Source organism: Bufo gargarizans, chromosome 1 (assembly GCF_014858855.1).
Source record: "Bufo gargarizans isolate SCDJY-AF-19 chromosome 1, ASM1485885v1, whole genome shotgun sequence".
Lineage (NCBI taxonomy): Eukaryota > Metazoa > Chordata > Amphibia > Anura > Bufonidae > Bufo > Bufo gargarizans.
In genome coordinates, this window is record NC_058080.1 from 643348575 (window position 1) to 643366792 (window position 18218).

At 42.1% G+C, this 18218-nt stretch overlaps 1 protein-coding gene and 1 long non-coding RNA gene across 2 annotated transcripts in view; both read right to left on the reverse strand.

Moving 5' to 3' along the window:
• The window catches only part of ADGRV1 (adhesion G protein-coupled receptor V1), a 522269-nt gene extending 518944 nt beyond the window's left edge, over positions 1–3325 (reverse strand). Inside the window, 1 exon segment of the mRNA XM_044282697.1 lies at positions 3233–3325. The gene's annotated coding sequence lies outside the window, so the exon portion shown is untranslated.
• A 2795-nt stretch (positions 3326–6120) lies between these two features.
• On the reverse strand, positions 6121–18201 carry LOC122935615. Its single transcript, XR_006388808.1, has 4 exons — positions 18069–18201; positions 11728–11944; positions 7158–7179; positions 6121–6212 (listed from the first exon to the last, which is right to left on the reverse strand). It is a non-coding gene; the product is annotated as an uncharacterized LOC122935615 (long non-coding RNA).
• Positions 18202–18218: the final 17 nt, after the last annotated feature.

Genomic DNA, 18218 nt, shown 5'->3' on the forward strand with positions numbered 1-18218 from the left:
CCCTGACCGATTGATTAAACTTTTTTATCAGAGCAATTCCTCTTTCTGCGGTATCATTGACCTCCTTAAGAGCGTTCACATGGCTTCTTAGAGAATCACTGCAGTATTCTGTCACGTCGTGGATCCCAAACAATTCAAAGAACATCTTTGTTTTATTAGTAACGAAATGGCTCAGGTCTTTTACTTCAAAAACTAGGTTTTTACCCTCTAATTGTTTCATTTCCTTTTTCTTTGCAGGTTTGGTTTCTACATTTTTAGTCATATTTTCCTTAACAGCCTGAGTAATACTTTCGTCCAAAAAAGCCAATCCTACTAAAGGTGTCTCTTAGCAACTGTGAGAGCACTTTTTTTTACGTCTGCATCTGAGTAAGTGCTCAGAAGCTGTAGCATATCCAAATAATTCTTTGGAGCCCATCGACTTACAATTGCCTCGTGCAAAAAGCGAACATATATGAGGCTGACAAAATGTGCAACCCATTTCATTCCTTTCAATTCTCGTTGAGGAATATTCAACTGTTTAGTGAAGAGGACACATTTAAGTGCATACATTGCCTTTGCGATCCACCTTGCTTGATGCAGAGCCCCTGGGATCCTGAAACTGAAGGCGTTCTTAGACCAACCTCCTGGGTACAGGTGTGAGAGTAGTAATAAAAGTGATCAATGTGTGCAACCCCTAAATATTATCCAATCCTCTTGAAATTTGGCATAAATATCTTTTACATCACCGAGACTCAGGGCATAAGCAAAGTTCTATGAAACTAACATCTTTGGAAAAATGAAACACCCTACTGTGCATAAATAAAAACTATATAGGGGTTCAGGTACTTAATATTTAATATAATTTTATTTATTTAACACACTTATATAGCGCTGACATATTTCGCAACGCTTTACAGACAGTAGCATCAGGTTTTCCCCAATGGGGCTCACAATCTAATTCCCTATCCCTATGTCTTTGGAGTGTGGGAGGAAACCGGAGCACCCGGAGGAACCCACACAAACACGGGGAGAACATACAAACTCCAAACTCCATACAGATGCTGCCTTTGGTCAGATTAAAACCTAGCGCTGCAAGGCACCAGTGCTAACCACTGAGCCACCATGCTTCAACTCAGCCTCAGCAGTTATGTAATAGTGCAATACAGGTTTACAATACAGTAGTAAACAACATGTAACCATCTCCTGCAATGCAGATCTGCTGCCGCGGTGTGCTCTATTACTTTTTCTATATACTGTATGTTCTCAACTACCAGGAGATGAGCACCATATCTAAAGGCTTAAGAAATACAAGAGACTTGTTCACATTTCCAAGAATGTCTGGGCTAATCGAATACACATCTTGATACATTGTCAAAAAACAAAAAAGGTAATCCCCATTTCTGCTAATAACCAATTTAATTATTGTTAGTGTATCTTAAAGACTACTTCTGTTCTACTTGAAGATGTGGATCATATCTTAGAAACCACCACAGACAATTTATGCGATAACTCTCTTCTGTATAAAACTCGGGAGAAAAAAGTGGAAATTTCAACCATATTTATTAACAAGGCAGATCTTTAGACTTTAGGATTATGAATGAACAGTGTGAGCTTGCTAGGAAGAGACTAAATAAATATAGGTGATTGGCTATAAACAGGCCTAGTCGTCAGAGGTCCCATAACTACGCTGAATCTTCAAGTTTGGTTACATCTCCAGAAACTGTCTCCTGTAACACATATTGCTTTCTCGTCCCCCTGATGTATTATGCCAGTAAAAGTGCCCACCAGTCCTCACCTCTGGGGGGGCTGGCTAAACAGTTTATAAATTCATTTTTAACAGGAGAGACAATTCAACTTACAATGCTACTTACCCTACACAACTTTTACTCTCTTTACACTGTGGCTTTTTGCATTGGTCAGAAGAAGAACTTCTCTACTTTTATGCAGGAAGAATGATCAGTTATCTGATTCAAAACTAGACTTTTCTTAATGCAAATTGTTTCATAGATTTGAAAAAAAGATAAAGGTCCATCAAGTTCAACCTCTCCCAGATCAAATCTATGTCATTTATTGTTAGATTTTTATTTATTTTTTATTATTAGATAAGTACTCATAGTACAAAAAAACACATAATAGTTTCAAATATTTCCTAAAAACCCAGAGATCTCTAACCATCAAAGCCATTGACTATTAGAGAAGCATCTAGACCTTTACTTTTGAATGAGCTTTCTTCTCAAGACAAATCTTTTCTCAGAAGCCCCACTTGTCACACAATAAGGGTTATAAATTTTACCAGGGTCCTTTGTAAACCCCACCACTGTAACCGTTATTTGTTCTAAAAAAAAAGCCATCACCTATCAAAGAGAATAATATAAAGACAGTGTGACCAAGCTAGACACTTGTAGTTACTCTCCATGCGCTACTCACTTCATTCAGTCCTGTAAAAAAGAATCCCCTGAACAGTCATTCCCAGGTTTTGGGTAAGCACCCATCCTCCCACTGTAACGGATTGGTTTAAGGATCTGGGAAAACTCAAGGATCTGTCTGAGTTATATTCCACTATATGGCAAAAACTGGATGATCCTTGCTTCTTCTCCCTCATTTAGGTCATGCCCATGATTTGGATACTGTCTTCTCTACACCTCCCTCCTCTCCTGTGCCGGTTTATCTTAACCCCAGATTTAGCCTTACCAGTCTTCATTTGTTACTATTTGCTCTTTTATCTTTTGCTTTTTACATATATCTACTTTTTTTTTTTTTAATCATTACTAATGTATAGTAAACATCAATGTGGTTTATGTGACTTTTCCTATATTCCTACTTGATCACTTGGTTTTCAATTTGTTATTTGTAATATTTTTTTTTGGAGCTCACCCTCCTGCTCCACCAAGTTATTTGTGCCAAAAATGCAATGATTTGCACCAAAAATAGAATGATAATCTATGGTCCTAAGGTTTTGTTCTGTATACTTTGTGTGAGTGTATATATATATTATATAAAACTCTATTAATAAAGTTTGTTTGCAAAACAAAAGTTAGCAGTTTGCCATTTCCACAACTCATTGTGATATTTACATAGGACTGCAAATTAATTATTGAGTGATCACAGTTCATAAATTGTGCAAAATACCAATTAAAACCTTGGACGTTTGTTGCAAATTCATGTCTTCGGTGGCATATTGTATTATAATTTGAATACATTTCTATTAATATTCCAAAGTCCCATAACCCTGGAACATAAGTAAAGACATTACCTTCAGATGTTCAGGATGTTGGAAGCGTAAAGGCAATTGATGTAGACTCGTCCCACTTGTTACGCTCACACTCCTCTCCTCTCGACAGAGCTGCAGGAACGTGAAATGCTTGCTACAGCTTTATTCTGATGCATAGTAAAATGTGTCTATCCGTCAAAACCTAATGTGTGCAACAAGATTTTTTTTTTCTCTCCCTTTTTTCGAAAAAAAAAAAAAAAAGTCTCACTCTAGAAGAAGGCTTATTTCTGACCAGTCAGCTTGCTCCAGGGTGATGCTCACCATGTGTGGCAGGGTCTCCTGTGGTTTGTTATTTTACTTCAATGGAGGGGGGAGGAACCCAACAAAGCGCACTGACCACACTGCATATCAAAATGTAACCATGGAAGCAATTGTCCACTTGTCAGAGCCTCCCAGAAATGATCCGGCCATTCACTTCAATGAATCAATATTGAAGCTTTTAAGATTTATTAGTCTGAGGAATGCTAAGTGCAATGTTTTCCACCGCAGCCTTTAGGAATGTCGATTAAACAAATTATTTCCTAGTTATTATGTCATTCGTACCTAATGTGGGCTGACCTCATCCCTTTGTTGTCCTTATACTGATAAGATGCCTTATAAATGTATACTCCAGGCCCTGAAGTTACAAGGACAATCCTGAGCAAGTCATTCAGTTGTGAACAAGCTATTACAATGACATGTCCAAATGGCGTATTTTATAGCAAATATTATAAATGTTTTAAATATTATGTTAAAACTTCAGTTCATTAAAAGGAACCTGTCAGGTTGAACATGGTGTCTAATCTGCAGGCAGCGTGTTATAGGACAGGAGGAGCTGAGCAGACTGATATATAGTTTATGGGAAAATATTCAGTAAAACTTGTATTTCTCCCATTAAAATTCCTACTTTTTGACCGTTGAAGTCAAGGAGGCGGTCCTATTAGTGATTGACAGCTATCTCTGTACACACAGGCATAGAGGATAGCTGTCAGTCACTGATAGGACCACCTCCTTGACTTAGAAGCTCAAAAAGTAGGAATTTTAATGGGAGAAATACAAGTTTTACTGAATATTTTCCCATCAACTATATATCAGTCTGCTCAGCTCCTCCTGATCTATAACACGCTGCTTGCAATCTGCACTGTAGTTTCATGATGACGAGTTCCCTTTAACTGAACATAATATAAAACTGAATATAAAAGAATAAATCACATTTATTAGATAAAATGCCACTGTACTGTTTTTTACACACGTTTGTAAGATCGCTTAGATATCACAAAAGTTCTGTTTTCACCTGGAGCCTCAGTCCGGGAATTCTATATTGGACAGGAAGGATAGCGCACCATGCAGCACTACTGTTCCCATCAAAATGACGGACACCGCGGCGGAGTCCAATGGTTCCTATTATAAATTAATTGGGCGCTGCTGGTGGACATCATATGACAGATGAGGCACTTTGTTTCATCCATGTTTATTCTCCTCTGATGGAACAGAAAAATTAAAATTGTGAATAGAACCATATATATTTTGCAGAGCTTTGCCGAGATTGTCATCGTTCACTGTACCCAACGGGGGGTTACAATCTAAGTGCCCTGTCTCAAACACACAAAACACAATGGGACTAAATTCAACCTATCCACATGCTTTTAGAGGTTAGGAGGACACTCATCCTGGGGTCAGATCTGAACACAGGACCTCAGAGGGTCACAGTAGTATAATTCCATTTTTATTTTCCAGTTGTCCTTGTTTCAGATCCTGACCCTGTCCCTTCCAAAGGGTACCGTCTGAAGCCTTCACAGCGGCATGCTTAACAGAACTGTATAGCAATGAAAGTGCCAGCAATTTCTCATGTCTTTGATTTCTTCTTTTTCCACTTTATTACACATTTTTTCCATCACACAGCAACTATTTAATGTGTACTTGAAGTAAATGCCATGTAACTGTATTATAACATATGCAATCTGATGCCGCTGGATGTTAACAACTTATAAAACAAAAGGGTAACAGCTGGACAGCTGCCCTCAAGTTACTAAGTCACGGTGGGGGCTTGTACAAAACGTGCGCAGAATGAAAGCCATGGTGTTAGCAGCAGCTCTTCATCTGCAGCCTTCATGGAATAAGCAATTAAATCCGATTGAACTCTACAGGCAAAAAAGTAAAACTACTGAGGTGATCGATTTTATGGTCAGAAAGTGACCAGGTGTCCAGGAGGTAGTCTGCTTCTTGTAGATATTGATATAAGATGTAGAACATTAATAGTTTTTCATCCCAACCACAATGCTAGAAATGACATGCTGTATGTGGCCGGCCAAAATGTTACGATACTTCGGCTGCAGAGGAAGGAGACCTCATCACCTGGTAGAACGCAGAATATTCAGCTTTTCTAGCCGTCAGTGCTGGCTTCTTACAACCCCTAGTGTGGATTTCCTGGTATTTTCTTGCTTCTCAACATTGCCTCCTGCCCATGTGAGCACTGCTGAGAGTATCAGATCATTATGTACATGTGGCGGCCATGAGGAAGGATCAGGCAGCCCCCGAGCATCGGCCAACCAGGAAATTTCCCTGTAGGGTCTATGGCCAGTCCACCCCTAGTTGTGAATGCATTTCAGGTCACAATATTTAAATCATCATCTCAAGTGGCAACTAAAGAAAAGCCACATGCATTGTCACCCTCACCTACTTTATCATGGCTAATGAGGTATAGAAAAGGAGGTCTCTGCGATTTACATACTTCAGGACAGGTCATCAAGATGAGATTAATCTATACCGCCAGAAAAAGGATTTAAATCCAAAAAGGAGGTGCTCAGTGAAGGGGCTGTCAAGCCACTAAATAGGAAAAAAATATATCCACGGCACACTCGCATATTTTGCACAATAAGGATGTATTTTATTTTGTCATTGTTTGCCAACACCAACTTTATAGTTCAGTCATCACATGGAATCGGGGCCAACGTTTCGGTCCGCCCGGGACCTTGATTACGGCCTATAGTAGTACAAATAAATGTATTATATAAGTAGAATATTGGTTCACAATAAAAAATAAAAAATAAAGAAACAATTTTTTTAAACATAATAATATGTCTGCTAGCAATCATTATATATAGTATCAGTCATACTGTATAGAATCCATCTTTCAGGCGCTCAAGGGAATCAATATATACAGAACTTGATCAAGATTAGGGGCCAATCCATAACTTTGTAACCAGTAAAAGAAAAAGAGAATATCTAGCAACCTATCGGTCTATTTCAGAGACTCCATAAGTAGGGTATGGAATACAGCAGGGCTCTATATGTATAAATAGCAACACAATTATAGGAGGGGCATTGGGGAGATGACCGCAATCATGATCAGGTATCCAATATAAAGTTACAAAAATCATGGTCATAGTATATAAACATACCTTATGTTGAGAAAACAGTGCGCGCTCGTTGGTGGCATAGAGAGGACTGGCGGTGAAACGCCAGTTATAACGTGTCTCCCTCGTGTATTCCGGCGTCTGACGTCACTAATGTGCGCCTGGTTGTTTGTGGAACGCAAGCCGCTCCATGGAGAAGCTGCGCATGCGTAATGAATATATGCCTAACGTCTAATATGCTGTGCAGCGCTCGTCTCTGTGCCAGCTTGAGCATATCGCCGATGCCCATATTCCCGCATACAGGGGGTGCTATTCAGGTCATACGGAAGAATAGACATAGAAATATATTACAAGATAAGGTATGTTATGAAAGGATCAAGCCTCAATATTCCCCTATCGATTATACAATAGATAATCAAGGGGCAGCACTGTGTATTCCATATAGCCATTTTACACAAGTTTCATAGTATAGGTCATCACTTACAATGTTATATTAATATATTAGTCACAGGGTTAGATATAGTCAAATTAGTACGAGTTATGACATTGATAATAAAGAAATTGAATCATACCTACACCTGTGAGTCAGCGTGTCTGGATAAAAATAAAAATAAGAATAAAAATAAAAATTAGATACAAGAATATAAGAATGTAAATTTCATAATGGAGTGGTCTGATTTCACAGGCGATATATAAACAGACAGACAATCATTATAATCAGACAGCCAATTTATATAGCATAATTATAGTATTCTCGATTAAGCCCATGTGGTGATAGTGTTTTGAGCTCATAGATCCAGAAGGACTCCCTTCTTTGTAGTAGAAGCTTGCGATTACCCCCCCCCCCCCCCCCCCCCTTCTAGGCATAGGAACATGATCTATAACTTGAAATTGCAACTGGCTGATCTTATGTTGCATCTGAAGAAAATGATACGGTATTGGGAGTTCTGCTTTTTTACATCTAATATCAGACTTATGCTTACAAATCCTATCACGAATGCATTGTGAGGTTTCACCTATGTAGGCCAAGCCACAGGGACATTTAATCATATAAACTACATAGGATGATGTGCAGGTATAATAGCCCCTAATATTATAGATTTTCCCTGAATGGGGGTGTGAGAAAGTGTTGCCTTTTTTAACATGGGTACATTGGGCACAATTCAAACACGGAAATGTGCCATTTTTGAGAGAAGCTAATGTAGTCTGAATAAATCTAGGTTTATATGAGCCTATATCGGCATGTACTAGGGAATCCCTCAAATTTCGTGGTCGTTTATAACACATTCTCATGGGATGTGAAAATTCAGGAATATCGGGATAAAATGTATTCAGTAGGGGCCAGTGTTTCCGAATAATTTGATGTATCTTAGGTACAAATAGATGATATGTAGTGATGAGCGGTATACGTGGAGGGGAGGGAGACTTAATCGGTACTTCGGTGGTCTCAGCAATCTTACTTAACTCCGTGTTTAGGAGTGATTGGGGATAGCCCCGTTCTAGAAATCTTTGAGACATTTCCTGTAAACGAATCTTCCTGATATTGGGGTCACTCATGATTCGATTGACCCTCATAAACTGTGATTTTGGTAAAGAATTTTTCGTACTACGAGGATAGTTGCTAGAAAAAAGAAGAAGAGTATTTCTATCAGTGGGTTTTTTGTAAAGATCCACTGTGAGTTTACCATCAGAATTTTTTATTATCGACGTATCCAGAAAGTGAATGGTAGATTCACTGATGGTAACGGTAAACTGTAGATCTGGTATGATATTATTAAGATATTGAAAAAATTGGTCAAAAGAATCGCGAGTGCCTACCCAAATCAGGAAAATATCATCAATGAATCGATGCCATATGGTACAATGCTGTTGAAAGGATGGATTAGAGTATACATGCAGTGCCTCGAAGTTTGCCATGTAGGCATTAGCATAAGGGGGGGGCTACATTAGCCCCCATTGCTGTACCTTTTCGCTGAATATAATAATTGTCTCCGAACATAAAATAATTACATTGCAATACCAGCTTAAGTAGATCAATGCAAAAGGCCTGTTGTTGCATGGACAGTAAGGAAGATTTAAGGAAGTTCGATACAGCCTGTACACCCCCATCATGAGATATGGAGGTGTATAGCCTGCACACATCCAACGTCACCAAAAGGGCGTCATCGGGAATAGGGCCCAACATGGAGATAATATTTTTAAAATGACTACTATCAAGTAAAAAAGAATCAGTTTTCTGAATTAATGGAGTAAGAATCTTTTCAAGGTAGATAGACAAGGGCGATAGTAGTGAATTAGTAGAAGCTACTATTGGCCGACCCGGTGGTTTTTCCAGATTTTTATGTATTTTTGGCAGTGTATATAGTACAGGCATCATGGGGTATTCATTATGTAAAAAGTTGTATGTAGCTTTGTCAATAATGCCCTGATGTAATGCTGAGTCTAATAATAAATTCATTTCTTGTTGTATTTATCAATATGAGATTGGCGGGGGTCCGACTCCCGAGAACCCCGCCCATCAGCTGTACGAATAGGCCACGGCTCTCTGTGAGTGTTTAGGCCTCCTCCTAGGCCGTATGACATCACGTTCATCAGTCATATGGCCTAGGCGCAGGTCCATTCAATCGAATGGGGCTGAGCCACAATACCAAGCACGGTCGCTATACAATGTTCATCGCCGTGCTTAGTAAGCTGGAAGAAGGCCGCAGCGCTCATGAGCTAGGTCCTGAGAATAGGTCATCAGAGATTTCCTTTATTGATTCTTCATCAGCGCTTATTTAAGCCATATTCTTATCAGTTTTATAAGAATTGAGCTATAATGTGTGTTTATAAGGTCAGAAACTCAGAGATAAGAGCTACACATGAGTTGCCAGATGACAGAATTCAAAGAAAACAAACTGACAGCTTGAAAACAGACTGATTTTTAACCCTTGTAAAATATGAGAAAGTGAAACTGGATCGCACCACCTCAATACTATGCTTTAATCTAATAACTGCTTCTTAGCATAATTAACATTGTTTCTCAGTGCAATTTATCGTATACCAACCCCTATGTCGTATACTGTACGGTATACAATGCATTGGTATACAATTTGATCAAAAAGCATAGGCCCACTCACCACGACAAGGTTGCCTCCCTGAGTGAGAACCTACTCTAAATTTGGTGCAGCGCTGCGCAGCGACCACCGGCGCCACAGCACTGCACCAATAGGAAACGGGACCCAGCAGCCAAACAACGCCCCCGCTGTCTGGCAGAGCCAGCCTGGCACTGGGCCCCGCCAACCCACCAGCACAGCACCAGAGCAACAATGGCCGCCGCACAGCACCGCACCATGTGAACAATTGTCAAAGCTCACCTTATCACATCCTCTCAGGAACTCCACCTGAGAGGTGGTAGGGATTTATACCCTTATGCAGACTCCTAATTAAAATCACCCGGGCCGAATGAGAGGATTGCTGATACCAGAGGGGGAAAAGGAAAGATTCTACAAAACATGTAAAATATGAGAAAGTGAAACTAGATCGCCAGTGGTCGCCGCGTAGCGCTGCACCAAATTTAGAGGTGGTTCCCACTCAAGGAGGCAACCTTGTCGTGGTGAGTGGGCCTATGCTTTTTGATCAAATTGTATACTATTGCCTCATGTACAGTATGTAACATAGGGGTAGGTATACGATAAATTGCACTGAGAAACAATGTTAATTATGTTGAGAAGCAGTTTTTAGAGTAAAGCAAAGTATTGAGGATGTGCGATCCAGTTTCACTTTCTCATATTTTACATGATTTTTAACCCTTGTACCTCCTTGTGCATTTTTTAATAAAAACCAATCAAAAAAATTATTTTTAGCCCAAAATTTGTAAAATGCAGTCATAAAAAAATGTCCCCGAAGGTGTACATAACCTTTAAAGGTCCACAATTTCACCTCACTGAAATATATTGCCACCAATATCTCACAGCTACCCAGTGTTTCCCTACTCAAACTCTATCCCAGTACTCCCAGGATACTGATTATATACTCCACTGCTCCTCTTAAAAGCAAAGTGATTTACGAATACCACCGGAAAAACTTGTGTACTACTGTAGTGTCCCACTAGGTAAATGTGGGCACTACACAAGGGTCAATTGGGCCACGTTGTTCCTCCCTCCTGCGGGACAGGGTCACTGTGTTTTATATAATGTTTTTATGTGTATTTTTCCCTGTTATCTGTGTATCAGGCCTGCTAGGGCGTAGCTCCTCCTCCTAGACAGTAGAGGGAGCTAGGGAAACCCTAGTATATATAGTTAGGCCCAGACAGGAGAGGGAGAGTGCAGTATAATCCAGGAGGCTAGTAAGTGCAGTCTAGCCTGCCTGAGGGTCCCGAGTAAAGAAGCTCAGAAACTGCCACCAGGAGAAGGGTTTACCTCCTGAGAGAAACTAAGTTCCTACCAAGTGCAGTGCAGAGCAAAAGGTATTCCAGCCGAACCAGAGAGCTGAAGGGCAGAATGATCTATCTAAAGCAAGGAGACATATACCTGAGGAAGTTTTCCCTAACCAAGGATAAAGCCAGCAATAGGGCATACGGGCATTGGGATAAAGACAGACAGGATTCTGAGGAAAGTGCAGCCTGATCTGTAAGTGTTTAACCCTCTGAGTATCCTGCAAGAACATTGTGCCTGCCAATTGATTTAAAGCCTGCATGTTACTACCTTTTGACATATGGAACCAACTAAAAACTGTATATAGTTAACTGTTTCAGTAAAAGGTAGTTTTGGCTCACTACAACATTGTGTTCCTCAATTATTCCTACTATAAATCGGTGTGCCACCGTTACCGGCACCGGCGTCACGAACTTAAAGGGATCTTGCCACCGTCACATTAAAAACCTGCAACATCCAGGGCACCTACCATCAGGCCTGGTCCCTATATACAGAGAGTGCCCCAGAGGACCCCTGTGCCAGCCTCTCCATCACTGCTGTACGTCTGCCATGGGAATATAAAAGACTGTGAGTACTATAACCACTGCACTACAATCTGAGTATCCTGGGTACTACTGCTACTACACTCCACTGTAAGGAACTGCTACCAACTGATCATCTCTCTCTTGAAAAATGTATTATAAAACAGAAAGTAATAAAGAAATTGATAATTTTGCTCATTAAGAACCTGAGAAAATGTGTGCCGACCTCCTCCTCTCCTGCATTGTTCTAGGACCCGCACTTGGATGCTGATGAAAGGGATGCCACAGTGGATTAGCCAAATTAATACCAAGCTGCTTTCTTTAGAGACTGAAGGAAGAGCGAGCACTTAGGAAGTGTAGAGTCATCCATTCCCTTCTCCTACAAAACCTTGCATGAAGGTATAATCCACACTGCTGGAAGTACTGAAAAAAACATTACTAGTTAAAACCTTTTGGAGGCAATATTAGAGTGATCATTATGGGAGTCTTATTGCTAAACAGCGGGTGGCAGATTTAATAGTTCTCTCTAATATTTATGAATGTAGACAGTCCGAAAAATGTGTCAGATCCATCATAGTGGTTACCTTTGTTACATCTATACACTAGGTTTTGTGAGATTCTGATATTGATGACCTGTCCTCAGATCAGCAGAGGTCCAACACTTGGGACCCGACGATCTGCTATATGAGGAGGCCAAGCACAGCGCCTTCCAGGTGACCGATGAACGTGTCGTCATTGCCCTACGAAGATGGTGAATGCTGCAGCCTCTTCAAACAGCTGACTGGCTTGGGTGCCGTGAATCCCCCCCCCCCCCGATCTGATATTGATTACCTATTCTGAGAATAGGTCAACAATATCAAAATCTTGCAGAACCTCTTTAAGTTTACACCACCAGTTAATTGGCTTGCTTTGCACCAGAACTTTGATTCAAAATTTTGAGGAACACTGTCACACATTGAGAAATGCCCCTTTACAGAAGACCACTAGCCCTGCCCTGCTAAATCATGCCCACATGTCAGGCAAGCTAAAAAAAAAAAAAGGGATAAAACAGTAAGTGTAGAACAAGGCATGTATGTCAGTTTTTGCGTTAAAATTAACCCTTTCAGCCCCCGAGATATTTTTTTATTTTTTTTCCGCATTTGGGTTTTTATTTTTCACTCCCTGCCTTTCTGGGCCATAACTTATTTATTTTTCCGTTCACATAGCTATATGAGGGCATGCTTTTTGCTGCACAAGTTGCACTTTCTACTTCCACCATTCATATTGCATAGAACGTAATGGGGATTAGGAAAAAAAATCCAAATGTGGTGAAATTGAAAAAAAAAGAAGGCAATTCTGCAACAGTTTTATGAGTTTTGTTTTTGTATCGTTCCCTATACAGTAAAACTGACCTGTTACTCTCATTCTCCAGGTCAGTACGATTACGATGATACCATATAAATACAGTTTTTATTGCATTTTAATACTGACAAAAATAATAAAAAAAATTCTTTTCATGGCCATATTCTGACCCCTATAACTTTTTTTGTAGATACATGTATGTGTGACAGCTCATTTTTTGTGGGGCAATCTGTACTTTGAATTGATACCATTTTGGGATGTGTATGACTTTTTGATCACTTTTTATTTAATTTTTTTGTGGGAGGTGAAGTGACCAAAAAATGTCAAATTGGCCATTTTGACTTTTTTTCAGTTTCACCATATGGGATAAATAATTTTATATTTTAATTGTACAGGCAATTTTGCACGCGGCGATGCCCATGATGTGTATCTTTTTTATTGTTTACATATTTTTATTTAGGGGGTGATTTGAATTTTTAAATTGTTATATATTTTTTTAAAAACATGTATTTATTTATTTTACACGTTTTTATAGTTCCCATAGGGAACTCTAACAAGCGATCACCAGACTGCTTCTCTCATACACTCCAATGCATTACAGGCATTTTGTGATGCACTGAATCATGTGGACCTGCTGGGGAGTTTTTTTGTGATGCACTGGGTTATTTGTTTGGCACTGCAGGGGTGATAGTTTGTGCTGCACTGGGTTACTGGGCTTTGCAGGGGTGGTATTTTGTGCTGTACTGTGGTATTTGTTTGGTACTGCAGGGGAGGTATTTTGTAATTCCCTAGGTTATTTGGCCCTGCAGGGACAGAATTTTCTGCTGTACCGTGGTATTAAGCACTGCAGGGGAGGTATTTTGTGCTGCACTGTGGTATTAATCACTGCAGGGGAGGTATTTTGTGCTGCACTGTGGTATTAGGCACTGCAGGGGAGGTATTTTGTGCTGCACTGCGGTATTAAGCACTGCAGGGGAGGTATTTTGTGCTGCACTGTGGTATTAAGCACTGCAGGGGAGGTATTTTGTGCTGCACTGTGGTATTAAGCACTGAAGGGGAGGTATTTTGTGCTGCACTGTGGAATTAAACACTGCAGGGGAGGTATTTTGTGCTGCACTGTGGTATTAAGCACTGCAGGGGAGGTATTTTGTGCTGCACTGTGGTATTAAGCACTGCAGGGGAGATATTTTGTGCTGCACTGTGGTATTAAGCACTGCAGGGGCGGTATTTTGTGCTGCACTATGGTATTAAGCACTGCAGGGGCAGTATTTTGTGCTGCACTGTGGTATTAAGCACTAGAGGGGGGTATTTTGTGCTGCACTGTGGTATTAAGCACTGCAGGGGCGGTATTTTGTGCTGCACTGTGGTATTAAGCACTGCAGGGGAGGTATTTTGTGCTGCACTGTGGTATTAGGCACTGCAGGGGAGGTATTTTGTGCTGCACTGCGGTATTAAGCACTGCAGGGGAGGAATTTTGTGCTGCACTGTGGTATTAAGCACTGCAGGGGCGGTATTTTGTGTTGCACTGTGGTATTAAGCACTGCAGGGGCGGTATTTTGTGTTGCACTGTAGTATTAAGCACTGCAGGGGCGGTATTTTGTGTTGCACTGTAGTATTAAGCACTGCAGGGGCTGTATTTTGTGCTGCACTGTGGTATTAAGCACTGCAGGGGTGGTATTTTGTGCTGCACTGTGGTATTAAGCACTGCAGGGGGGGTATTTTGTGCTGCACTGTGGTATTAAGCACTGCAGGGGCGGCATTTTGTGCTGCACTGTGGTATTAAGCACTGAAGGGGTGGTATTTTGTGCTGCACTGTGGTAATAAGCACTGCAGAGGAGGTATTTTGTGCTGCACTGTGGTATTAAGCACTGCAGGGGAGATATTTTGTGCTGCACTGTGGTATTAAGCACTGCAGGGGCGGTATTTTGTGCTGCACTGTGGTATTAAGCACTGCAGGGGAGGTATTTTGTGCTGCACTGTGGTATTAAGCACTGCAGGGGCGGCATTTTGTGCTGCACTGTGGTATTAAGCACTGCAGGGGAGGTATTTTGTGCTGCACTGTGGTATTAATCACTGCAGGGGTGGTATTTTGTGCTGCACTGTGGTAATAAGCACTGCAGAGGAGGTATTCTGTGCTGCACTATGGTATTAAGCACTGCAGGGGCGGTATTTTGTGCTGCACTGTGGTATTAAGCACTGCAGGGGCGGTATTTTGTGCTGCACTGTGGTATTAAGCACTGCAGGGGTGGTATTTTGTGCTGCACTGTGGTATTAAACACTGCAGGGGAGGTATTTTGTGCTGCACTGTGGTATTAAGCACTGCAGGGGCGGTATTTTGTGCTGCACTGTGGTATTAAGCACTGCAGGGGAGGTATTTTGTGCTGCACTGTGGTATTAGGCACTGCAGGGGAGGTATTTTGTGCTGCACTGCGGTATTAAGCACTGCAGGGGAGGAATTTTGTGCTGCACTGTGGTATTAAGCACTGCAGGGGCGGTATTTTGTGTTGCACTGTAGTATTAAGCACTGCAGGGGCGGTATTTTGTGCTGCACTGTGGTATTAAGCACTGCAGGGGAGGCATTTTGTGCTGCACTGTGGTATTAAGCACTGAAGGGGTGGTATTTTGTGCTGCACTGTGGTAATAAGCACTGCAGGGGCGGCATTTTGTGCTGCACTGTGGTATTAAGCACTGAAGGGGTGGTATTTTGTGCTGCACTGTGGTAATAAGCACTGCAGAGGAGGTATTTTGTGCTGCACTGTGGTATTAAGCACTGCAGGGGCGGCATTTTGTGCTGCACTGTGGTATTAAGCACTGCAGGGGCGGCATTTTGTGCTGCACTGTGGTATTAATCACTGCAGGGGTGGTATTTTGTGCTGCACTGTGGTAATAAGCACTGCAGCGGAGGTATTTTGTGCTGCACTGTGGTATTAAGCACTGCAGCGGAGGTATTTTGTGCTGCACTGTGGTATTAAGCACTGCAGCGGAGGTATTTTGTGCTGCACTGTGGTATTAAGCACTGCAGGGGCGGCATTTTGTGCTGCACTGTGGTAATAAGCACTGCAGGGGTGGTATTTTGTGCTGCACTGTGGTATTAATCACTGCAGGGGTGGTATTTTGTGCTGCACTGTGGTAATAAGCACTGCAGGGGTGGTATTTTGTGCTGCACTGTGGTAATAAGCACTGCAGCGGAGGTATTTTGTGCTGCACTGTGGTATTAAGCACTGCAGCGGAGGTATTTTGTGCTGCACTGTGGTATTAAGCACTGCAGCGGAGGTATTTTGTGCTGCACTGTGGTATTAAGCACTGCAGCGGAGTTATTTTGTGCTGCACTGTGGTATTAAGCACTGCAGGGGTGGTATTTTGTGCTGCATTGCGATACTATAAGACAGTGGTCAGCAACCTTCGGCACTCCAGATGTGGTGAAACTGCAACTCCCAGCATGCTCTATTCACTTCTATGGGAGTCCTGAAAACAGCTAAGCAAGTGTGCATGCTGGGAGTCGTAGTTTCACCACAGCCGGAGGTTGCTGATCCCTGCCATAAGACCTCATGCACACGACCAGATCCGTATTGTGGTCTACAAACTGCAAATCTGTAAAATACAGATACCGCCCGTGTGTATTCTGCAATGTTCTCAACCCTTCAGTAGAAATGCCTGTCTGCAAAATGGACACGGATAGGTAATGTTCTATAGTTTGCGGAAAGGCCACATGGATGTCAACGGCACAGGGATGACATCCGTGAGCTGGCAGCATTTTTTGCAGACCGATAGAAATGAATGTGTCCATGTGTGATCATCGGGTGCGGACAAAAAATATGTTTGTGTGCCTAATTGGCACTTCTGTGGTAGGTGCTGCTATTGGGGGGGTATAAGTCTGTCCTTGTCCATGTGATTTCCAGTGGATATGTGGACACTGGAATGGATATGCTGTGGACATACTGTAAGAGGCAGTGCAGGGTAATATGCTTCCTTTTTTACTTCATCATGTTGGGTCCTGTGCCGCTATACATTTAGGGTTGCCACCCTGTCGGTATCTCTACGGCAAGGCCGGTAATTTAGTCGCCCTGCCGGGGCCGGTAATTTTTTTTCTACCTGCAATGTTAGTGAGTGCTTCCATCGTGGAGCTCTCATTAGTGCAGCCTTTACCCCCCGTGTTAATTAAAAAAAAAACTCACCTCCTCCATTTGCTCGCGCTGCTGACTGGATGTGCAGGACAGGACCTGAGAGACGCCATCACGTTGGAGCGCAGGTCCTGTCCTAAGCTTTCAGTCAGCAGGGGGCGTTCACCGTGGCGCTATCAAATGTAGGAGGTGAGTGCCTTTTTTTTTTTTTTTTTTGCAGAGGCAGACTGGGGACACTAATGGGGGCATTATTGGAACTGGGGGCACTAAAGGGGGAATTATTCTAAATGGGGGCACTAAAGTGGGGCATTAATCTAACTGGGGGGACTAGAGGGGGACATTATTGTAGATGGAGGGCACTAATGGGGGCATTATTCTAACTGGGGGCAATAAAGGGGGCATTATTGTAACTCGGAGCACTAAAGAGGAGCATTATTCTAACTGGGGGGACTAGAGGGGGGCATTATTGTAACTGGGGGGCACTAATGGGGGCATTATTGTAACTGGGGGGCATTAATGGGTGCCATTATTCTTCCTGGAGGCACAAATGGGGGGGCATTATTCTTCCTGGGGGGCACTAATGGGGGCATTATTCTTACTGGGCGCACTAATGGTGCCATTACTCTTACTGGGAGGCACTAATGGGAGGCATTAAAGGGGTTCTGCAGTTTTAGATCATCACCATCTGATCGGCGGGGGTCCGACACCTGGACCCCTGCCGATCAGCTGTTGCGGCCTTCGCGCTGTTTACCGCAGGCCCAGTGACGTCACGACTAGTATCAATGGCCTGGGCGCGGCTAAGCTCCGTTTCACTTGAAACTGCAGAACCCCTTCAATTCTGGGGTGCACTAAAGGGGACATTAATATTACTGGGGGCATTAATATGAACAGTATTAATTCTGGGGGCGCTAATGTGGGCATTACTATTACGGGGGGCACTAATGTGGGCATTATTAATTACAATTATTGGGAGCCACAGTATGACACTCCCCCACAACCACACCATCTTTGGGGTGTGGCTTAACTTGGCTGGTGTTTTTTTTTGTTGGGAAAGGTGGAAACATTCCAAGTAACAGGATAGCGACCTCCTGAAAGTTACCAGATGTATTCTCAGTGCGCGTCTCCGGAATGATACCAGCAATGCCCCTACATGCTGACTAGCCGAGAAATAAACAGTCCGCACCGACAAACACCACATTCAAGTCTCCTAAGAATCCGTCTGCCCACACTAGACA